Source organism: Bufo bufo, chromosome 3 (genome assembly GCF_905171765.1).
Source record: "Bufo bufo chromosome 3, aBufBuf1.1, whole genome shotgun sequence".
NCBI classification, from domain to species: domain Eukaryota; kingdom Metazoa; phylum Chordata; class Amphibia; order Anura; family Bufonidae; genus Bufo; species Bufo bufo.
Window position 1 is genome coordinate 599,063,104 of NC_053391.1, and position 24,936 is coordinate 599,088,039.

The 24,936-nt window shown below is 47.1% G+C and overlaps 1 protein-coding gene across 1 annotated transcript in view; it reads left to right on the plus strand.

The window, feature by feature from the left end:
- Nucleotides 1-12,378: 12,378 nt before the first annotated feature.
- Nucleotides 12,379-24,936, plus strand: part of LOC120993952 (chymotrypsin-like elastase family member 1) — a 47,623-nt gene continuing 35,065 nt past the window's right edge. Inside the window, exon 1 of the mRNA XM_040422414.1 lies at nt 12,379-12,433. The gene's annotated coding sequence lies outside the window, so the exon portion shown is untranslated. The remainder of the gene's footprint in view (nt 12,434-24,936) is intronic.

The following is a 24,936-nucleotide window of genomic DNA, read 5'->3' on the forward strand; positions in this document are numbered from 1 at the left end:
GTACCCAAGAAGCACGTAGGACGGAAAGGTGATCCTCCACAGCCGGAATATCCTGGGGAGAGAATACCTCCGGTAACACGGCAGGTTGGAACCCATAATTGGCCATGAAGGGAGACGTCCCAGAGGAAGAGTTCACCGCCGTGTTCCTGGCAAACTCAGCCCAAGGCAGGAGGTCAACCCAATTGTCTTGGTGATCGGAGACATAGCAACGAAGGAATTGCTCCAAGGCCTGATTGGATCGTTCTGCGGCCCCATTGGACTGAGGGTGGTAGGCCGAGGAGAAGGAGAGATGAATCCCCAACTGGGAGCAAAAGGCGCGCCAGAACCTGGACACAAACTGACTCCCCCGATCCGACACAATCTCCTTAGGCAAACCGTGCAACCGGAAGACCTCCCTGGCAAAAATCGTGGCCAAGTCTTGTGCAGAGGGTAACTTCTTGAGAGGAACACAGTGGCACATTTTGGAAAACCGATCCACAATCATGAGAATGACCGTATGGCCTCGGGATGCAGGGAGGTCCACAATGAAATCCATCCCCAGGTGTGACCATGGGCGCTCCCCGGTGGCTATGGGTTGCAGAAGGCCCAACGGAAGGTGCCGAGGGGACTTACTCTGGGCACAAACGGAGCATGCCGCTACATATGCGGCGATGTCGGAACGTAGGGAAGGCCACCAGAACAGACGTGAAACAGCCCAGGACAGCTGATTCTTTCCAGGATGCCCCGCGGTCTTGGAGTTATGGTAGGTTCGCAACAACCGAGTGCGCAACTCCTCAGGCACAAAACATCTGCCGTTGGGTCTCCCAGAGGGAGCACCAGATTGAGCCGCCAAAATCTGCTCACCCAGGGGAGAGGTCAGGCTGGTGCGAATGGCGGCCAGGATCTGATTCGGAGGTATGACCGAAGTCGGAATCGACTCCTCCCTGGACAGCTCGGAGTACTGCCGTGATAAGGCATCCGCCCTGATGTTCTTGGAACCGGGTAGGTAGGAGACCACGTAATTAAAACGAGACAAGAACAGAGCCCATCTGGCCTGACGTGGTGTCAGTCTCTTGGCCTCAGAAAGGTAGGTCAGATTCTTGTGGTCCGTCAGGATGAGAACCGGAACCACCGAACCCTCGAGCAAGTGCCTCCATTCTTTAAGGGCCTGCACGATGGCCAATAACTCCCTGTCACCAATCTGATAGTTGCACTCCGCGGAAGACAGTTTCCGGGAGTAAAACCCACAAGGAAGCAGAGGACCCTCTGGTGTTCTACGCTGAGACAGAAGGGCGCCTACTCCCGTCTCAGACGCGTCCACCTCGAGGACAAAGGGCAACCCAGGGTTGGGATGCGACAGAATCGGAGCCGACACAAAGGCGGACTTTAGGGCCTCAAAAGCTCGGATGGCCTCGAGCGGCCAGACCTGGGAATTACTGCCCTTCCTGGTCAGATCCGTGAGAGGCTTGGCCAGCATGGAAAAGTCCCTGATGAACTTCCGATAATATTTGGCGAAGCCCAAAAAGCGCTGCAGGGAACGAAGACCACTGGGCTGGGGCCACTGTAAGACAGCCGAAACCTTCTCAGGATCCATGGAGAACCCCTCAGCGGAAATGATGTAACCTAAGAAGGTTACCTGGGATCGGTGAAATTCGCATTTCTCAAGCTTACCGAACAGCTTGTTCTCTCGTAACCGTTGCAACACTCGTCTGACATCCAGAATGTGGGCCTCCATGGATTCAGAATATACCAAGATGTCATCCAAATAGACTACCACACACTGCTGCAACAGGTCACGGAAAACATCGTTGATGAATTCCTGAAAGACTGCGGGCGCATTGCACAACCCAAAGGGCATAACCAAGGATTCGTAATGACCGGTCCTGGTGTTAAACGCGGTCTTCCACTCATCGCCCGCCTTGATCCTTACCAGGTTATATGCCGCCCTCAGGTCGAGTTTGGTAAAGACCGTGGCCCCTTTAAGGCGATCGAACAGCTCGGAAATCAAGGGTATCGGGTAAGCGTTCTTGATCGTGATGCGATTGAGACCCCTGTAATCGATGCAAGGCCTCAACTCACCGCCCTTCTTTTTCACAAAGAAAAATCCAGCCCCTGCCGGGGACGAAGATTTGCGAATGTGTCCGCGTGAAAGCGCTTCCCTCACGTACTCCTCCATGGCCTCATTCTCCGCTACCGACAGTGGATAGACTTTGCCATGAGGAGGAACGGCACCAGATTGTAACTCTATGGCACAATCGTATGGGCGGTGCGGAGGTAGGGCAACCGCGCGCACCTTATCGAATACATCCCGGTACTCCTCGTATTCAGGAGGCAACAGAGAGTCCGAGGAAGTACACAGCAACTTGACAGACCCATGGATGCAACTAGCCCCACACTGCGGTGACCACGAGAGGATCTCGACCGATCTCCAATCGAAAGTCGGATTATGCTTCTGGAGCCAGGGGTACCCCAAGACCACCGAGTAGTGTGGAGACGAAATAACCTGGAGGCAGACCGACTCTCTGTGAACGGCACCAATGGCTATCCCCACTGGAAGGGTCTCATGAGTCACGTGTGGCGGCAGAAGGGGTCTGCCGTCTATCGCCTCAAGAGCCAGTGGGGAACCTCGAGCCTGCAGAGGAATGGAATTGGCGGCAGCGAACACACTATCAATGAACAAACCACCAGCACCAGAGTCCACCAACGCCTGGGTCGTCACCGAGCCCCCGACCCAGGAGAGGACAACAGTGATCAGTGGTTTGTCAACACGGGAAACCGGGGACGAGGAGACTCCACCCAAGATCTGCCCCCGACAGGATCTCAGGGTACGAGCGTTTCCCGGACGGTTCGGACATGCCAACCGAAAATGCCCACCGAGACCACAGTACATGCATCGGCCCTCGCGTCTCCGGAGTGCCCTCTCCCCCTCGGACAGGCGAGCAAACCCCAGCTGCATGGGTTCACCCCCAGACAAGTCATCCCCAGGAGGCGTGGGAGGAGAGGGAGGCACGGGTGGGACAGCAAACGTAGGCACCAATCTGTTAGAAGACCTCCGCAGGTTCTCCTTAAAGGAAGGTCTCTCCCTGAGTCTGGTGTCAATCAAAATCAGGAAAGAAATAAGAGACTCGAGCTCAACTGGTAGGTCCTTAGCTGCAACCTCATCCTTCAAGGCATCCGAGAGACCATGAGAGAAAGCAGCGACCAGAGCCTCATTATTCCAGCCCACCTCTGCTGCCAGGGTACGAAACTCAATGGCGTATTCAGCTACGGATCGTGAACCCTGTCTGATGGACATAAGGAGCTTCGCAGCAGAGGCAGCACGAGCCGGCACATCGAATACCTTCCGAAGAGAAGCAACAAAACCGGAAAACTCGGCAACCACCGGATTGTTGTTCTCCCATAAAGGGCTGGCCCAGGCCAAGGCCTTGTCCGAGAGCAGCGAGATCAAGAAGCCCACCTTTGATCTCTCAGTAGGAAAGGCATGTGGCAGCAACTCGAAATAAATGCCCACCTGGTTAAGGAAACCTCGGCACTGAGTTGGCTCTCCCCCAAAGCGCTGTGGAAGAGGGGCAGAACCGGTCATACCCCGAAACACCGCAGGCGCAACAACAGGTGTCGGGGTAGACTCTGGCGCAACAACCGGAGCGGCAGTAGGAGCGAGCCCAGGAGCGACAACCGACCCATCGGCAACGGGAGCGAAATGAGCCGTGCGTTCAAGCAGGGTTTGCAACGCCACAGCGAACCGACCCAACAGGTGATCCTGCTGATCAAGTCTGGCAACCAGCGTGGGTAGCGAGGATGGCCCTGTACCGTCAGAATTCATGGCTTGGTCCTAATGTCACAGAACCATGAACCAGACGTACAACAAGAGATAAGTGAAAATAAGAAGGCTTTATTGAAAATAAAGCTGTAAAGCAAAAGTCCAAACGGATGGTGAAACCGAGCAGAGTCTTTGCGAAGCCAGAGGTCAGGAACCAGAAGGGTAGTCAGACGAAGCCAGGATCAGGAACCAGCAGGGTAGTCAGACGAAGCCAGGATCAGGAACCAGCAGGGTAGTCAGACGAAGCCAGGATCAGGAACCAGCAGGGTAGTCAGACGAAGCCAGGATCAGGAACCAGAAGCAGCAGCAGTCTTAGAAGCATGTGAACACAAGAGGACCAAGCAAGGAACTGAAGCCACAGACCTCCTATATATATGAGCTAGGCATCCAGCTCCTCCCAGGGGAAGGAGGAGCCGCAGGGTGGAAGGCTACAAGAAACCCAGAAACCAAGATGGCCGCCAGCACATGTCAAACGAAGGAGAGCAGCAAGCAGGTAAGACCATGACAGGTAGAAGTCTCACCAATGTACATAAGGCCACAAGGGCACTTCAACAGGTACACTACATAATTGCTGTCACAGGTAAAAAAGCCCCTAACTGGGTATTTTTTACCTGTGTGTGGGTGGGAAAAGAATTCACCCTTAATCACTGCTGAGCAATGGACGCACTGCAAACAAGGGAAGGTGCCCTTTTTAGGAGTAGAAAGAAAAAGTTGGCATGGCATGTTCATAGTGCCACCTATGTCGGCCTTAACAATAGTATCCCTAATGTTTTTTGTTCTTTTATAGCAGATCATAGGAATATCCCTGAATTCAACAACATCTGGGTAAGCCGCACGCACAATCCCCCAATGTTTGTTAATCACATGGCGAAACTTGTTGATCCATGGATGGTATTTGACAATAAACGGTAACCGTCTATTGTCACTACAGGGTTTTCTTATATCGGCACTGCCACTGCATTTTTTTTATTTCAGAATCCAGCAAGGATCTCGGATAGCCCCTGCAGGAAAATTTATCTGCCATCTCATCCAATCTAATTCCCCTCAATGATTTGTCTGACACAATTCTCTCAACTCGTCTGAACTGTGAAAGAGGCAGGGATTTCTTAACTGATGGTGAGTGATTGCTAGAGTAGTGTAACAAGCTATTTTTATCAGTTTTTTAATATGCAAATCAGTTTGTATGAGGTTAACAGGGCCTTTTATTACCCAGGTGTCCAAAAAATTAATTTTGTTCAGATCACTTTGAACTGTGAAGGATAATTCAGGCCATATATCGTTCAAATATGCAGTGAACAGTTCGAGGGACTCGACGCCGCCCCGCCATACGCAAAAAATGTCGTCTATAAAACGACGCCACTTTTTATAGATGACATTTTTTGCGTATGGCGGGGCGGCGTCGAGTCCCTCGACTGTTCACTGCATATTTGAACAATATATGGCCTGAACTATCCTTCGCAGTTCAAAGTGATCTGAACAAAATACATTTTTTGGACACCTGGGTAATAAAAGGCCCTGATAACCTCATACAAACTGATTTGCATATTAAAAAAACTGATAAAAATAGCTTGTTACACTACTCTAGTAATCACTCACCATCAGTTAAGAAATCCCTGCCTCTTTCACAGTTCAGACGAGTTGAGAGAATTGTGTCAGACAAATCATTGAGGGGAATTAGATTGGATGAGATGACAGATAAATTTTCCTGCAGGGGCTATCCGAGATCCTTGCTGGATTCTGAAATAAAAAAATGCAGTGGCAGTGCCGATATAAGAAAACCCTGTAGTGACAATAGACGGTTACGGTTTATTGTCAAATACCATCCATGGATCAACATGTTTCGCCATGTGATTAACAAACATTGGGGGATTGTGCGTGCGGCTTACCCAGATGTTGTTGAATTCAGGGATATTCCTATGATCTGCTATAAAAGAACAAAAAACATTAGGGATACTATTGTTAAGGCCGACATAGGTGGCACTATGAACATGCCATGCCAACTTTTTCTTTCTACTCCTAAAAAGGGCACCTTCCCTTGTTTGCAGTGCGTCCATTGCTCAGCAGTAATTAAGGGTGAATTCTTTTCCCACCCACACACAGGTAAAAAATACCCAGTTAGGGGCTTTTTTACCTGTGACAGCAATTATGTAGTGTACCTGTTGAAGTGCCCTTGTGGCCTTATGTACATTGGTGAGACTTCTACCAGAATGAAGGATAGGTTTAGTAACCATAAGTCCAGCATACGAAAGAAAAACCTGTTATTACCAGTCCCCTTTCATTTTGATAGATGTTCTCACAATGTATCACAATTAAGATTTCAGATCATTGAGCAGGTCCAACAACCCCGTAGAGGTGGCAACAGGTTACTAATGCTTAAAAAACGAGAAAGTTTTTGGATCCATACTCTGCAAACTCTTGAACCAAGGGGTCTCAATCGGGAGTATGAATTGAACGCATTTTTGTAGATAATTGATGATGTTCAGTTTCTTGTATACACTGATTTTTAATTTTATATTCATTTGTTTAGTCACAGAAAAAATGATAAAAAATGACAAGAGTGGAAACCCTTGATCCAAGCTTAGCCTGTACGAGATAAATACATTTTAGGTTAATTATTTTCTTTTTTTTTTTTGGCTTCAATTGACTGTCTGTTTGTATCGCATGTTTTCTAGCTCACCTTTTGGATTTTCCTTCACACAGATAGCATATCTATCATTATTGTGATTATGCATTAAAACATGTCTTCTGTTGAGATTTTATGTTTTGTATACACATGTTACCATGGCGAGGTGACGTCAACACGTGTGGATGCCGGTGATGGCGCAGTATTTAAATGTGTTTGTAGTTATGCATATCATGCTTGACAAAGGCTCGCATTCGAGCCGAAACACGTGTCGCTTGTTGCGCTGTATCCATGCTTTTCTAATAAGTGAGTGAGTGCCGTTTTTTTTTCTTTGATATTGAAGTGGGTTGTTGTTCCACCCTGGACGCGAGCACCACGATACACGGAGGAGTGCCGACTGTTTGTATCTTTTGCTCACTATCTATGTGGTCTCCGAAACTTGACTGAGACCCAGTAGGTATTAGGGCTGTTTCACACGAGCGTGTGCAGTCCGGAAATCACACTCCGTGTGTGTGTGATCCTCCTTTCTGGACACTGCTCGTCCTTCAGGAGCGCACAGCATTATACTGATTTATAATGCTGTGTGCCTCTGCATGACCTTACTTCTACAGGATCATATACTGACATAAAGCTGTCACTATGATTCTGTAGATGTAAGGTCAAGCAGAGACACACAGCAATGTAAATCAGTAGACTGCTGTGCGCTCCTGAAGGATGAGCAGTGTCCAGAAAGGAGGAAAACACTCACACACGAAGCCTGATTTCTGGACTACACACGGTCCTGTGAAACGTCCCTTAGAGCAGGAGTAATTAGCAAGAGACTGTTTAAGGGCCAAGGTGGTCTCATTCAGGCAGGTCCTATGCTAAACCTACCTATGCCGTTGGGCATCTACATTCAGGAGAGCAGGCCGTGCATATATAGTGTGCTACTCCTAGTTACCTCTGTGTGCACCAAGCAACCAACGAGAGGAGGAGAACACATACCTATATGTACCACCTAATCAAAAGCACATGTGGGATAGGTGGGGCAAAAAGTGCACAAGAATGCTACTCCCCAGATAATAGAAGCACATTCACACTTGAAGGTGCCACTCCTTCAAGCACATAAATTTATCAAAAATAACAGAAAAAGATACAAAACATCCTGCACAATATGATAACTGAATATGCGGATGTACATGGCAACGTACAATAGATGCAAGCATTATATATGGGCCATGCCCTCACTCTGATATGATAATATATAATAACCAATATATGCCCCAACCAGGAATTCCAATACTAATCAAACACATGAATAGAATTACACACATAAGCCTGTGGTATACACCATAACACAAAACCTACAAATAACCGCTTATGAATTAATGTCATTTTATTACATAATTGCAAAAAGCTATCTCACAAACATGATCAAAAGAACATAGATGCAGGGAAAAAGCAACATCATCTGGAGGAGGAACACAGCGGATACTACGTTCATGGATCTGTCCATCTGGGGGCCCCCAGACAAAGGTTCGCCGAAACGCGCGCCGGGGCTGGCGCAATCCTGGAGGGAGCACAGCATGGGTAACCATTCGTCGTCCATTTAATTATTATGTAATATGTTTTTTGCACTTGCACTTTATTGATAACCATGTTTGTATAGATGGACAGATCCATGAACGTAGTATCCGCTGTGTTCATCCTTCAGATGATAGCTTTTTGCAATTATGTAATAAAATGACATTAATTCATAAGCGGTCTGGTAGTTATTTGTAGGTTTTATGATAATATATACATGACTATCTTTTTACATTGATAGTTGTTTCCCATTTGCGCTGGCGAAGGATGAGCATGATTTATGAATTGGCGCATTACTTGTGCCAGGAGCAAAACCTACAACAATCCCTGAATAGAGTAGTTTTTTCCCTAACTTTTATGCCTGTTTCCAGGTGTAAATTGTAAATTTTTCAGTCCCTACCACAGCCCACCACTCTGACTCTACAAAGATTGCCATGCGACAAAATATTGCCATACGGCGTAAAAAGTCACAAAAAGGGTGTTTGTGACTTTTTGACACCAAAAACACACTTAGTCAGCTTTGCAAATGACCCCCTTTTAAAAAATGTTGGTTAGAATGCATAAGCCCACTCACCACTTTACGGTGGCCTCTTTTAAGTTCAGAGGGTCCATATTCCAATTTGGCACAGCACCACATGGTGACCACTATAGATTAACAAATTTCTCATAAATTTGATTCGGACGGTTAGCCGAATTTCCCAAAAAGATTTGATTCGACCTGAATTTATCACGTTGAAAAACAGCTATTTCCTGGCTGCTGAGAGCCTGTATAGTAGTGTAGAACACTGTGCATTGTAGAAACACGCATAGGGAGTCTGCTGTGCTAGTGAAATAGTACTGTGAGTCAGTATGACACCCAGATGACAGGCGTCACTCCACACTTTAATTATTTGGTCAGTTATGGGACCAAAACTGACCAAATAACTCGTGTCAACTAAGCCTTACAGGTCAATGTTAGAGTCAGGTATAAAGAACTGTGCAGTGGCCCAAGATTCCACTGTAAAGGGAAAGAGCGCACTCTTTTTACAGAACCTGTTTTGTTACACGGCAAGACAATTAGTGTCCTCCTGACAGAGTGGAGAGGGTGTCAGCAGTAAGTTTGTGTTGACGTCACTGTTTATTTCTCTCTTCTTATTTTAAATTTATTTGAAATAAATACACCCCAAAATTGTTTGTATCAGTTTGCAAATTCACCCCAAAAGCAATGGTTAATTGACACACTTTTATATATTTAAAATAAATACATCACAAAACTGGTTGAATCACACTGTACATTCACCCGAGAAGCAATGGTGAATGGAAGTACTTATCTCTTATACGGTATATAAAAATGAATTTCTGTTTGTCTGTTCTTTATGCACGGCCAAACAACTGGACCAATCTGCACCAAATTTGGCACATAGGTACATCAGGTGTCTGGGAACGGTTTGGGCCGGGTTTAAGCTCTCTAGGACGTACCGTTCCTGACATATTTCAAAAAAATGCATTAGCCTATAGGAGCTTGCAGATTTACTCACACAGTCACTGCCATTCACACAGTCACATGACCCTTATTATCCAATATAATAGGTCCTTCAGTCTTGACATACACACAGTTTTACACCAGGTTTCCATAGCAACTCAGCCATTTTTCTTCACTGTTGGAGGTCACTATTAGGGGGCAGGGTGCTGTGGAAGTCTTATATTAAGGGGACATAGTATTATGGAAGTCTTATATTAAGGGTGTGTGGCTCAGTAGGAGGACACTCTTAAAGGGGAGGGGCCTTATGCAGATTAATGTTAAGTGCAGATCACTTTTAAAAGGGTGGAATGCTTTAGAGGTCACTGTTAAGGGGGTGGGCCGCTGTGGGGGGTGGTCACTTATGGGGGAGGCTGCTGGCTGCTATGGAGGCCAATGTTAAGGGGGTGGAGACCTGTGGATGTCACGGTTAAGGGGTAGATTTGCTGTGGAGCAAGAGGGTGTTAAGATGGTGGGGTGCTGTAGAGGTCAGGCACTGTGGAAGTCACAGTTAACCTGGAGGGGTACTGTGGAGGTCAATGTTAAGGGGGCAAGGTGCTGTAGAGGTCACTGTTAAGGGGGCGAGCTCTATGAAGGGATGGGCCACTGTGAAGGTCATTGATAAGGGAGTGGGCTCTGTGAAGATCACTGTTAAGGGGGTGGGCCACTGTGAAGGTCGCTGTTAAGAGGGTGGGCCACTGTGGAGTTCACTTTTAATGGGCGGGCCATTGTGTAGGTCAGTATAAAGGGGGAAGAGCACTGTGGAGGTCACAGTTAAAGGGCGGAGTTATGTGGAGATCACTGTTAAGGGGGTGGACCGTTGTGGAGGTCACTGTTAAGGGGGTTACGTACTTTTGAGGTCACTGTTAAGGGGGCGAGCTGCTGTGGATGTCATTGTTATGGGTAGGCCTCTGTGAATGTGACGCTTAAGGAGGTGAGCTGCTGTGGAGGTCAATGTTAAGGGGCAGGATGCTGTAGAGGGTCAGTGTTAAGGGGGCGAGCTGCTGTGGAGAACACTGTTATGGGGCATGGGGCTCTGAAGGTCACAGTTAACGTCTCCCAGCATATTTATGTAGGGAGCTAAAAGGAGAAAGACTGTCCCTCTCTCACTTGCAAGCTGGGGAGATATAGCCAATATACAGTGGATATAAAAAGTCTACACACCCCTGTTAAAATGTCAGGTTTCTGTGTTGTAAAAAAATGAGACAAAGATAAATCATTTCAGAACTTTTTCCACGTTTAATGTGACCTATAAACTGTACCACCCAATTGAAAAACAAACTGAAATCTTTTAGGTGGAGGGAAGAAAACAAAAAAAACTAAAATAATGTGGTTGCATAAGTGTGCACACCCTCTTATAACTGGGGATGTAGCTGTGTTCAGAATTAAGCAATCACATTAAAAATCATGTTAAATAGGAGTCAGCATACACCTGCCATCATTTAAAGTGCCTCTGATTAACCCCAAATAAAGTTCAGCTGCTCTAGTTGGTCTTTCCTGAAATGTTCTTAGTCACATACCACAGCAAAAGCCATGGTCCACAGAGAGCTTCCAAAGCATCAGAGGGATCTCATTGTTAAAAGGTATCAGTCAGGAGAAGGGTACAAAAGAATTTCCAAATCATCATCAAAAAGTCATCATCAAGTGGCGAAAATATGGCACAACAGTGACTAGTGACATTACCAAGAACTGAACGTCCCTCCAAAATTTATGAAAAGACGAGAAGAAAACTGGTCTGGGAGGCTACCAAGAGGCCTACGGCAACATTAAAGGAGCTGCAGGAATATCTGGCAAGTACTGGCTGTGTGGTAAATGTGACAACAATCTCCCGTATTCTTCATATGTCTGCGATATGGGGTAGAGTGGCAAGACGAAAGCCTTTTCTTACAAAGAAAAACATCCAAGCCAGGCTACATTTTGCAAAAATACATCTGAAGTCTCTGAAAAGCATGTGGGAAAAGGTGTTCTGGTCTGATAAAACCAAGGTTGAACTTTTTGGCCATAATTCCAAAAGATATGTTTGGTGCAGAAACAACACTGCACATAACCAAAAGAACAGTGAAGCTGGTGGTGGCAGCATCATGCCAAGGGGCTGTTTTTCTTCAGCTGGAACTGGGGCCTTAGTTAAGCTAGAGGGAATTATAAACAGTTCCAAATACCAGTTAATATTGGCACAAAACCTTCAGGCTTCTGCTAGAAAGCTGAACATGAAGAGGAACTTCATCTTTCAGCATGACAACGACCCAAAGCATGCATCCAAATCAACAAAAGAATGGCTTCACCAGAAGAAAATTAAAGTTTTGGAATGGCCCAGCCAGAGCCCAGATCTGAGTCCGATTGAAAACCTGTGGGGTTATCTGAAGAGGGCTGTGCACAGGAGATGCCCTCGCAATCTGACAGATTTGGAGTGTTTTTGCAAAGAAGAGTGGGCAAATCTTGCCAAGTCAAAATGTGCCATGCTGATAGAATCGACTCATACCCAAAAAAGACTGAGTGCTGTAATAAAATCAAAAGGTGCTTCAACCAAGTATTAGTTTAAGGGTGTGCACACTTATGCAACCCTATTATTTTATTTTTATATTTTTTCTTCCCTCTAGCTAAAAGATTTCAGTTTGTTTTTCAATTGAGTTGTACAGTTTATAGGTCACATTAAAGGTGGAAAAAGTTCTGAAATTATTTATCTTGTCTCATTTTTTTACATCACAGAAACCTAACATTTTAACAGGGGTGTGTAGACTTTTTATATCCACTGTATCTCTCTTCCGTCAGGCTGCTCAAACTAGACCAGAAGTACGTCACTGCCATAGCGGAACATATACAGCTTTCCGAATAAAAGAGTGGGAGGAGTTCTACGGTACCCAAGGTCCCGGAGCGCAGCAGACAGATAAGCTCACAGCAGGCAGGAGACTGGACTCTCCACATGCTGACCCAATCAGGAGCTGGAAAAATGGTGAGTGATGCTTGAAGAAAACCAACTACTCTTCTACACTAGGTTAGCCCAGTGTAGACAAAGGAGGAAAAATAAAAGAAAAATAAATGAAAAGCTTCTAGGCTAAGGAAGCAGCTACCATCTGTCCTCTGTCAGAAACACATGGTGGTTAGGAAAGGTGCACTTCTTATAGACAGTTTAATTAATTAATTGTTTAATTACGTAATTCAAAATTCCATCTGTCCTATCAGTTCACAGAGGCAGAAATACCTCATTTGTGCTGCTGGTTAGGGCGAAGGGATACACTAGTCTATTGTGCTTATTAAATATTTTCTAATGTGATGGTAAGGCCATGTGTGAACAGGAAAATAAATCAGGGTTAAATAATGGCAATGATTTGAGTGTGTTCTAGTAGATGTATCCATTGTTGCATCTTTGTTTTTATAGTAGATGTTTTGTCTTTTGTTTTATTAGACACTAGAAGGGCGTTAGTTTATCTTGTGTTGTCATGACAACTTTCCCCTGGGTGGGTTAAAAGTCAGCGCGCTAGTACACGTCAGTGGCCTGAAGAAGCGCAATTTTCCGCGAAACGGTTGTCACCGCTATGTGTGGATTATCTGCATTCTGCTTCTGTTATTTCTGCCGATATTATTAAACAATATCCCGGATGAATAAAGGATTGTCTTTGTAAATTACTGCTTGGGTGAGTGCCGCCTTCTTACTTTCTCTATTTTCTAACCTATTTTGTAACAGAAGACAGAATTCTGGAGTGCAAGGAGTGATAAAGTCCCCCTATGTCTTTTTTGTTAACAGATTGCTAAATAAAAACATCTAGGTTAATTGGGAGGAGTGCTGATACCATGGGGAAAAAAACTAAAGAATGAGGAAACAGAAATGCACTATGCAAATCTGTAGGGAAAAAAAAGACATAAATCGCACATCCTCATACCATGCTTTGACCTATTGCTTCACATCATTGTTTCTCCTCATCACATGTCCTCAAGGCACTTTGCATATATTTTAGTCAAAATGCATAAGCTCACTCACTCAACACGTAAAGTTGACCTCTTTTGAGTGGACCCCTACTCTAATTTGACACAGCGCCACATGGCGACCACCTCTGCTGCTACACAGCACCCGCTGGCGGCGAGATTGACTAGCCCAAGAACATCTTTGCTGTCAGGCTAAGCCCTCTTGGACATGGGCCTCACCAACCTATAGTCACAGCATCACAGAAATAACAGCCACCGTGCAGCACTGACTCTTGTGAGCAGATTCCAAAAGCTCACCATCTATGTGGTCTCCGAAACTTGACTGAGACCCAGTAGGTATTAGGGCTGTTTCACACGAGCGTGTGCAGTCCGGAAATCACGCTCCGTGTGTGTGTGATCCTCCTTTCTGGACACTGCTCGTCCTTCAGGAGCGCACAGCATTATACTGATTTCTAATGCTGTGTGCCTCTGCATGACCTTACTTCTACAGGATCATATACTGACATAAAGCTGTCACTATGATTCTGTAGAAGTAAGGTCAAGCAGAGACACACAGCAATGTAAATCAGTAGACTGCTGTGCGCTCCTGAAGGATGAGCAATGTCCAGAAAGGAGGAAAACACTCACACACGAAGCAGGATTTCTGGACTACACACGGTCCTGTGAAACGTCCCTTAAGCAGGAGTAATTAGCAAGAGACTGTATAAGGGCCAAGGTGGTCTTATTCAGGCAGGTCCTACGCTAAACCTACCTATGCCGTTGGGCATCTACATTCAGGAGAGCAGGCAAACCTATATGTACCACCTAATCAAAAGCACATGTGGAATAGGTGGGGCAAAAAGTGCACAAGAATGCTACTCCCCAGATAATAGAAGCACTTTAACACTTGAAGGTGCCACTCCTTCAAGCACATAAATTTATCAAAACTCACAGAAAAAGATACAAAACATCCTGCACGATATGATAACTGAATATGAGGATGTACATGGCAACGTACAATAGATGCAAGCATTATATATGGGCCATGCCCTCACTCTGATATGATAATATATAATAACCAATATATGCCCCAACCAGGAATTCCAATACTATTCAAACACAGGAATAGAATTACACACATAAGCCTGTGGTATACACCATAACACAAAACCTACAAATAACTACCAGACCGCTTATGAATTAATGTCATTTTATTACATAATTGCAAAAAGCTATCTCACAAACATGATCAAAAGAACATAGGTGCCGGGAAAAAGCGACATCATCTGGAGGAGGAACACAGCAGATACTACGTTCATGGATCTGTCCATCTGGGGGCCCCCAGACGAAGGTTTGCCAAAACGCGCGCCGGGGCTGGCGCAATCCTGGAGGGAGCACAGCATGAATAAGCATTTGTCGTCCATTTGATTATTATTTAATATGTTTTTTGCACTTGCACTTTATTGATAACCATGTTTGTATAAATGGACAGATCCATGAACGTAGTATCCGATGTGTTCATCCTTCAGATGATAGCTTTTTGCAATTATGTAATAAAATGACATTAATTCATAAGCGGTCTGGTAGTTATTTGTAGGTTTTATGATAATATATACATGACTATCTTTTTACATTGATAGTTGTTTCCCATTTGCGCTGGCGAAGGATGAGCATGATTTATGAATTGGCGCATTACTTGCGCCAGGAGCAAAACCTACAACAATCCCTGAATAGAGTATTTTTTTCCCTAACTTTTATGCCTGTTTCCAGGTGTAAATGGTACATTTTTCAGTCCCCACCACAGCCCACCACTCTGACACTAGAAAGATTGCCATGCGACAAAATATTGCCATGCGGCGTAAAAAGTCACAAAAAGGGTGTTTGTGACTTTTTGACACCAAAAACACACTTAGTCAGCTTTGCAAATGTCCCCCTTTTTAAAAAATGTGGTTAGAATGGATAAGCCCACTCACCACTTTACGGTGGCCTCTTTTAAGTTCAGAGGGTCCATATTCCAATTTGGCACAGCACCACATGGTGACCACTATAGATTAGCACATTTCTCAAAAATTCGATTCGGACGGTTAGTCGAATTTCCCAAAAAGATTTAATTCGACCTGAATTTATCACGTTGAAAAACAGCTATTTCCTGGCTGCTGAGAGCCTGTAATGTAGTGTAGAACACTGTGCATTGTAGAAACACGCATAGGGAGTCTGCTGTGCTAGTGAAATAGTACTGTGAGTCAGTATGACACCCAGATGACAGGCTTTACTCCACACTTCAATTATTTGGTCAATTATGGGACCAAAACTGATCAAATAACTTGTGTCAACTAAGCCTTACAGGTCAATGTTAGAGTCAGGTATAAAAAACTGTGCAGTGGCCCAAGATTCTACTGTAAAGTGAAAGAGCGCACTCCTTTTACACAGTCATCAGCTGATTTCTACAGAACCTGTTCTGTTACACGGCAAGCCAATTAGTGTCCCCCTAACAGAGTGGAGAGGGTTTGTTTTTTATAAATATTTTTGCTTCATGGATATGCACCTGTGATTCTGAAGGTTCTAGTCTAAATTATCTTGTAGAGTGGAGAGGGTGTCAGCAGTAAGTTTGTGTTGACGTCACTGTTTATTTTGCCCTTCTTCTCATCCTTCTTCTTTCTTCTTATTTTAAATTTATTTAAAATAAATACACCCCAAAACTGTTTGTATCAGACTGCAAATTCACCCCAAAAGCAATGATTAATGGACACACTTTTATATATTTAAAATAAATACACCACAAAACTAGTTTTATTAGACTGCACATTCACCCCAGAAGCAAGGGTGAATGGAAGTACTTATGTCTTATACAGTATATGAAAAATGAATTTCTGTCTGTCTGTTCTTTATGCACGGCCAAACTACTGGACCAATCCGCACCAAATTTGGCACATAGGTACATTAGGTGTCCGGGAACGGTTTAGACTGGGTTTAAGCTCTCTAGGTCGTACCGTTCCTGACATATTTAAAAAAAAATGTATTAGCCTATAGGTAGAGTTGAGCGAACACCTGGATGTTCGGGTTCGAGAGGTTCGGCCGAACTTCCCGGAAATGTTCGGGTTCGGTATCCGAACCTGACCCGAACTTCGTCCCGAACCCGAACCCCATTGAAGTCAATGGGGACCCGAACTTTTGGGCACTAAAAAGGCTGTAAAACAGCCCAGGAAAGAGCTAGAGGGCTGCAAAAGGCAGCAACATGTAGGTAAATCCCCTGCAAACAAATGTGGATAGGGAAAGGAATTAAAATAAAAATTAAAAAAATAAAAATGAACCAATATCAATTGGACAGAGGTCCAATAGCAGAGAATCTGGCTTCACGTCAGCAGAGAATCAGTCTCTTCATGCCATAGCAAAGAATCTGGCTTCATGTCAGCAGAGAATCAGTCTCTTCATACCATAGCAGAGAATCTGGCTTCATGTCAGCGCAGAATCAGTCTTCATGTCATAGCAGAGAATCAGGCTTCACGTCACCCACCACTGGAACAGGCCACTGTCACATATTTAGGCCCCGGCACCCAGGCAGAGGAGAGAGGTCCCGTAACAGAGAATCTGGCCTTATGTCAGCACAGAATCAGTCTTCATGTCATAGCAGAGAATCAGGCTTCACGTCACCCACCACTGGAACAGGCCACTGTCACATATTTAGGCCCCGGCACCCAGACAGAGGAGAGAGGTCCCGTAACAGAGAATCTGGCCTTATGTCAGCGCAGAATCAGTCTTCATGTCATAGCAGAGAATCAGGCTTCACGTCACCCACCACTGGAACAGGCCACTGTCACACATTTAGGCCCCGGCACCCAGACAGAGGAGAGAGGTCCCGTAACAGAGAATCTGGCCTTATGTCAGCGCAGAATCAGTCTTCATGTCATAGCAGAGAATCAGGCTTCACGTCACCCACCACTGGAACAGGCCACTGTCACACATTTAGGCCCAGGCACCCAGGCAGAGGAGAGAGGTCCCGTAACAGAGAATCTGGCCTTATGTCAGCGCAGAATCAGTCTTCATGTCATAGCAGAGAATCAGGCTTCACGTCACCCACCACTGGAATAGGCTACTGTCACATATTTAGGCCCCGGCACCCAGACAGAGGAGAGAGGTCCCGTAACAGAGAATCTGGCCTTATGTCAGCGCAGAATCAGTCTTCATGTCATAGCAGAGAATCAGGCTTCACGTCACCCACCACTGGAACAGGCCACTGTCACATATTTAGGCCCCGGCACCCAGACAGAGGAGAGAGGTCCCGTAACAGAGAATCTGGCCTTATGTCAGCGCAGAATCAGTCTTCATGTCATAGCAGAGAATCAGGCTTCACGTCACCCACCACTGGAACAGGCCACTGTCACATATTTAGGCCCAGGCACCCAGGCAGTGGAGAGAGGTCCCGTAACAGAGAATCTGGCCTTATGTCAGCACAGAATCTGTCTTCATGTCATAGCAGAGAATCAGGCTTCACGTCACCCACCACTGGAACAGGCCACTGTCACACATTTAGGCCCCGGCACCCAGGCAGAGGAGAGAGGTCCCGTAACAGAGAATCTGGCCTTATGTCAGCACAGAATCTGTCTTCATGTCATAGCAGAGAATCAGGCTTCATGTCAGCCACCACTGGAACAGGCCACTGTCACACATTTAGGCCCCGGCACCCAGGCAGAGGAGAGAGGTCCCGTAACAGAGAATCTGGCCTTATGTCAGCACAGAATCTGTCTTCATGTCATAGCAGAGAATCAGGCTTCACGTCACCCACCACTGGAACAGGCCACTGTCACACATATAGGCCCCGACATCCCAGACAGAGGAGAAAGGTCCCGTAACAGAGAATCTGGCCTTATGTCAGCGCAGAATCAGTCTTCATGTCATAGCAGAGAATCAGGCTTCACGTCACCCACCACTGGAACAGGCCACTGTCACACATTTAGGCCCCGGCACCCAGACAGAGGAGAGAGGTTCCGTAACAGAGAATCTGGCCTTATGTCAGCGCAGAATCAGTCTTCATGTCATAGCAGAGAATCAGGCTTCACGTCACCCACCACTGGAACAGGCCACTGTCACATATTTAGGCCCCGGCACCCAGACAGAGGAGAGAGGTCCCGTAACAGAGAATCTGGCCTTATGTCAGCACAGAATCAGTCTTCATGTCATAGCAGAGAATCAGGCTTCACGTCACCCACCACTGGAACAGGCCACTGTCACACATTTAGGCCCCGACACCCAGACAGAGGAGAGAGGTCCCGTAACAGAGAATCTGGCATTATGTCAGCGCAGAATCAGTCTTCATGTCATAGCAGAGAATCAGGCTTCACGTCACCCACCACTGGAACAGGCCACTGTCACACATTTAGGCCCCGGCACCCAGACAGAGGAGAGAGGTCCCGTAACAGAGAATCTGGACTTATGTCAGCGCAGAATCAGTCTTCATGTCATAGCAGAGAATCAGGCTTCACATCACCCACCACTGGAACAGGCCACTGTCACACATTTAGGCCCAGGCAGCCAGGCAGAGGGGAGAGGTCCCGTAACAGAGAATCTGGCCTTATGTCAGCACAGAATCAGTCTTCATGTCATAGCAGAGAATCAGGCTTCACCTCACCCACCACTGGAACAGGCCACTGTCACACATTTAGGCCCCGGCACCCAGACAGAGGAGAGGTTCATTCAACTTTGGGTTGCCCCGCAATATAATGGTAAAATGAAAATAAAAATAGTATTGAATGAGGAAGTGCCCTGGAGTAGAATAATATATTGTTAAGGGGAGGTAGTTAATATCTAATCTGCACAAGGGATGGACAGGTCCTGTGGGATCCATGCCTGGTTCATTTTTATGAACGTCAGCTTGTCCACATTGGCTGTAGACAGGCGGCTGCGTTTGTCTGTAATGACGCCCCCTGTCGTGCTGAATACACGTTCAGACAAAACGCTGGCCGCCAGGCAGGCCAGCACCTCCAAGGCATAAAAGGCTAGCTCTGGCCACGTGGACAATTTGGAGACCCAGAAGTTGAATGGGGCCGAACCATCAGTCAGTACGTGGAGGGGTGTGCACAGGTACTGTTCCACCATGTTAGTGAAATGTTGCCTCCTGCTAACACGTTCTGTATCAGGTGGTGGTGCAGTTAGCTGTGGGGTGTTGACAAAACTTTTCCACATCTCTGCCATGCTAACCCTGCCCTCAGAGGAGCTGGCCGTGACACAGCTGCGTTGGCGACCTCTTGCTCCTCCTCTGCCTTCGCCTTGGGCTTCCACTGGTTCCCCTGTGACATTTGGGAATGCTCTCAGTAGCGCGTCTACCAACGTGCGCTTGTACTCGCGCATCTTCCTATCACGCTCCAGTGTAGGAAGTAAGGTGGGCACATTGTCTTTGTACCGGGGATCCAGCAGGGTGGCAACCCATTAGTCCGCACACGTTAAAATGTGGGCAACTCTGCTGTCGTTGCGCAGGCACTGCAGCATGTAGTCGCTCATGTGTGCCAGGCTGCCCAGAGGTAAGGACAAGCTGTCCTCTGTGGGAGGCGTATCGTCATCGTCCTGTGTTTCCCCCCAGCCACGCACCAGTGATGGGCCCGAGCTGCTTTGGGTGCCACCCCGCTGTGAACATGCTTCATCCTCATCCTCCTCCACCTCCTCCACATCCTCGTCCTCCTCGTCCTCCAGTAGTGGGCCCTGTCTGGCCACATTTGTACCTGGCCTCTGGTGTTGCAAAAAACCTCCCTCTGAGTCACTTCGAAGAGACTGGCCTGAAAGTGCTAAAAATGACCCCTCTTCCTCCTCTTCCTCCTGGGCCACCTCCTCTTCCATCATCGCCCTAAGTGTTTTCTCAAGGAGACATAGAAGTGGTATTGTAACGCTGATAACGGCGTCATCGCCACTGGCCATGTTGGTGGAGTACTCGAAACAACGCAACAGGGCACACAGATCTCGCATGGAGGCCCAGTCATTGGTGGTGAAGTGTGTCTGATCCGCAGTGCGACTGACCCGTGCGTGCTGCAGCTGAAACTCCACTATGGCCTGCTGCTGCTCGCACAGTCTGTCCAGCATATGCAAGGTGGAGTTCCACCTGGTGGGTACGTCGCATATGAGGCGGTGAGCGGGAAGGCCGAAGTTATGCTGTAGCGCAGACCGGCGAGCAGCGGCAGGGTGTGAACGCCGGAAGCGCGAACAGACGGCCCGCACTTTATGCAGCAGCTCTGACATGTCGGGGTAGTTGCGAATGAACTTCTGCACCACCAAATTCAGCACATGCGCCAGGCAATGTGCGTCAAACCGGCTAGTCCCAGAGCTGCAACGAGATTTCGCCCATTATCGCACACCACCAGGCCGGGCTTGAGGCTCACCGGCAGCATCCACTCGTCGGTCTGTTGTTCTATACCCCGCCACAACTCCTGTGCGGTGTGGGGCCTGTCCCCCAAACATATGAGTTTCAGAATGGCCTGCTGACGTTTACCCCGGGCTGTGCTGAAGTTGGTGGTGAAGGTGTGTGGCTGACTGGATGAGCAGGTGGAAGAAGAGGAGGAGGAAGCTGAGTAGGAGGAGGAGGAGACAGGAGGCAAAGAATGTTGCCCTGCGATCCTTGGCGGCGGAAGGACGTGCGCCAAACAGCTCTCCGCCTGGGGCCCAGCCGCCACTACATTTACCCAGTGTGCAGTTAGGGAGATATAGCGTCCCTGGCCGTGCTTACTGGTCCACGTATCTGTGGTTAGGTAGACCTTGCCACAGATGGCGTTGCGCAGTGCACACTTGATTTTATCGGACACTTGTTTGTGCAGGGAAGGCACGGCTCTCTTGGAGAAGTAGTGGCGGCTGGGAACAACATACTGTGGGACAGCAAGTGACATGAGCTGTTTGAAGCTGTGTGTGTCCACCAGCCTAAATGACAGCATTTCATAGACCAGTAGTTTAGAAATGCTGGCATTCAGGGCCAGGGATTGAGGGTGGCTAGTTGGGAATTTACGCTTTCTCTCAAATGTTTGTGAGATGGAGAGCTGAACGCTGCCCTGTGACATGGTTGAGATGCTTGGTGACGCAGGTGGTGGTGTTGGTGGTACATCCCATGTTTGCTGGGCGGCAGGTGCCAACGTTCCTCCAGAGGCAGAGGAAGAGGCCCAGGCGGCGGCAGCAGCAGCAGAAGAGGCCGAGGCGGCGGCAGCAGCAGAAGAGGCCGAGGCGGCAGCAGCAGAAGAGGTAGCAGGGGGAGCCTGAGTGACTTCCTTGTTTTTAAGGTGTTTACTCCACTGCAGTTCATGCTTTGCATGCAGGTGCCTGGTCATGCAGGTTGTGCTAAGGTTCAGAACGTTAATGCCTCGCTTCAGGCTCTGATGGCACAGCGTGCAAACCACTCGGGTCTTGTCGTCAGCACATTGTTTGAAGAAGTGCCATGCCAGGGAACTCCTTGAAGCTGCCTTTGGGGTGCTCGGTCCCAGATGGCGGCGGTCAGTAGCAGGCGGAGTCTCTTGGCGGCGGGTGTTCTGATTTTGCCCACTGCTCCCTCTTTTGCTACGCTGTTGGCTCGGTCTCACCACTGCCTCTTCCTCCGAACTCTGAAAGTCAGTGGCACGACCTTCATTCCATGTGGGGTCTAGGACCTCATAGTCCCCTGCAACGTCTTCCACCCAGTCTTGATCCCTGACCTCCTGTTCAGTCTGCACACTGCAGAAAGACGCAGCAGTTGGCACCTGTGTTTCGTCATCATCAGAGACGTGCTGAGGTGGTATTCCCATGTCCTCATCATCAGGAAAAATAAGTGGTTGTGCGTTAGTGCATTCTATCTCTTCCACCCCTGGGGAAGGGCTAGGTGGATGCCCTTGGGAAACCCTGGCAGCAGAGTCTTCAAACAGCATAAGAGACTGCTGCCTAACTTGAGGCTCAGACAGTTTCCCTGATATGCATGGGGGTGATGTGACAGACCGATGGGCTTGGTTTTCATGCGCCATCTGTGCGCTTTCTGCAGAAGACTGGGTGGGAGATAATGTGAACGTGCTGGATCCACTGTCGGCCACCCAATTGACTAATGCCTGTACCTGCTCAGGCCTTACCATCCTTAGAACGGCATTGGACCCCACCAAATATCGCTGTAAATTCTGCTGGCTACTGGGACCTGAGGTAGTTGGTTCACTAGGACTTGTGGCTGTGGCAGAACGGCCACGTCCTCTCCCAGCACCAGAGGGTCCACTAACACCACCATGACCATGTCCACGTCCGCGTCCCTTATTAGATGTTTTCCTCATTGTTCCCGTTCACCACAATTTTGAGAATGGCAAATTTGGGAATAGTTTTTCAACCCAGAACAAAAAATGTGCTTTTACGGTCACTACAAATAACTTGACCAGCTAAAACAGTACAGATTTGGTTGAATAGAAATGTGAGGCCTGTTTTTTTTTGCGCTGTGTGACAGGTATAGGTTTAATCACAGAATTAGACTTTTATCTGCACGGTAGCGTGTGTCTTAGGTTTTTCTGAATGACACTATCAGCACCTTCAATGTAAGATATCCTTTTTGGGATAGATTTCAAGTAGGCCTCATATAGCAGAAACTAGTTATTTTGAGAATGGCAAATTTGGGAATAGTTTTTCAACCCAGAACAAAAAATGTGCTTTTACGGTCACTACAAATAACTTGACCAGCTAAAACAGTACAGATTTGGTTGAATAGAAATGTGAGGCCTGTTTTTCTTTGCGCTGTGTGACAGGTATAGGTTTAATCACAGAATCAGACTTCTATCTGCACGGTAGCGTGTGTCTTAGGTTTTTCTGAATGACACTATCAGCACCTTCAATGTAAGATATCCTTTTTGGGATAGATTTCAAGTAGGCCTCATATAGCAGAAACTAGTTATTTTGAGAATGGCAAATTTGGGAATAGTTTTTCAACCCAGAACAAAAACTGTGCTTTTACGGTCACTACAAATAACTTGACCAGCTAAAACAGTACAAATTTGGTTGAATAGAAATGTCAGGTCTATTTTTTAGGCGCTGGGTGACAGGCTCAACTTGCCCCTGATGTAGTATATGGCCAAAAAATAACCACACTATTGATGGTTAAATGCACTTGGGTGACACAGGCTCAGCCTGCACCAGATGTAGTATATGGCCAAAAAATAACCAGACTGTTGATGGTTAAATGCACTTCGGTGACACAGGCTCAGCCTGCAGCTGATGTAGTATATGGCCAAAAAATAACCAGACTGTTGATGGTTAAATGCACTTCGGTGACACAGGCTCAGCCTGCAGCTGATGTAGTATATGGCCAAAAAATAACCAGACTGTTGATGGTTAAATGCACTTCGGTGACACAGGCTCAGCCTGCAGCTGATGTAGGATATAGCACAAAATAACCACACTATTGATGGTTAAATATACTTGGTAATAGCTTGTGCTGTCGCACCACAAGCCACAAAATGGCCGCCGATCACCCCAGAAAAAAGTGATCTAAAAACGCTCTGGGCAGCCTCAAAAAAGTGAGCAAGTCGATATTAGCACTTCAATGATCCACAGCTGCAGATCGATCACAGAATGAAGTCTTTTGGAGGAGTTAATCTGCCTAATCTCGCCCTAACGTCGCAGCAGCAACCTCTCCCTTTGCTTGAATCAGCAGAGTGACGTGCAGCGCTACGTGACCCAAGCTTATATAGAGGCTGGGTCACATGCTGCACTGGCCAATCACAGCCATGCCAATAGTAGGCAAGGCTGTGATGGCCTCTTGGGGCAAGTAGTATGACGCTTGTTGATTGGCTGCTTTGCAGCCTTTCAAAAAGCGCCAAGAAAGCGCCGAACACCGAACCCGAACCCGGACTTTTACGAAAATGTTCGGGTTCGGGTCCGTGTCACGGACACCCCAAAATTCGGTACGAACCCGAACTATACAGTTCGGGTTCGCTCATCCCTACCTATAGGAGCTTGCAGATTTACTCACACAGTCACTGCCATTCACACAGTCACATGACCCTTATTATCTAGTATAATAGGTCCTTCAGTCTTAACATACACACAGTTTTACACCAGGTTTCCATAACAACTCAGCCATTTTTCTTCACTGTTGGAGGTCACTATTAGGGGGCAGGGTGCTGTGGAAGTCTTATATTAAGGGAACAGGGTCCTGTGGAGGTCTTATATTAAGGGGACAGGGTACTATGGAAGTCTTAAATTAAGGGGGTGTGGCTCAGTAGAGGACACTCTTAAAGGGGAGGGGCCTTATGCAGATCAATGTTAAGGGGGCCGGATGCTGTGGAGATCACTTTTAAAAGGGTGGAATGCTTTGGAGGTCACTGTTAAGAGGGTGGGCCGCTGTGGTGGGTGGTCACTTAAGGGGGAGGCTGCTGGCTGCTATGGAGGACAATGTTAAAGGGGGTGGAGCCCAGTGGATGTCACTGTTAAGGGGTAGATTTGCTGTGGAGCAAGAGGGTGTTAAGTTGGTGGGGTGCTGTAGAGGTCAGGCACTGTGGAAGTCACAGTTAACGTGGGGGGGTACTGTGGAGGTCAATGTTAAGGGGGCAAGGTGCTGTAGAAGTCACTGTTAAGGGGGCGAGC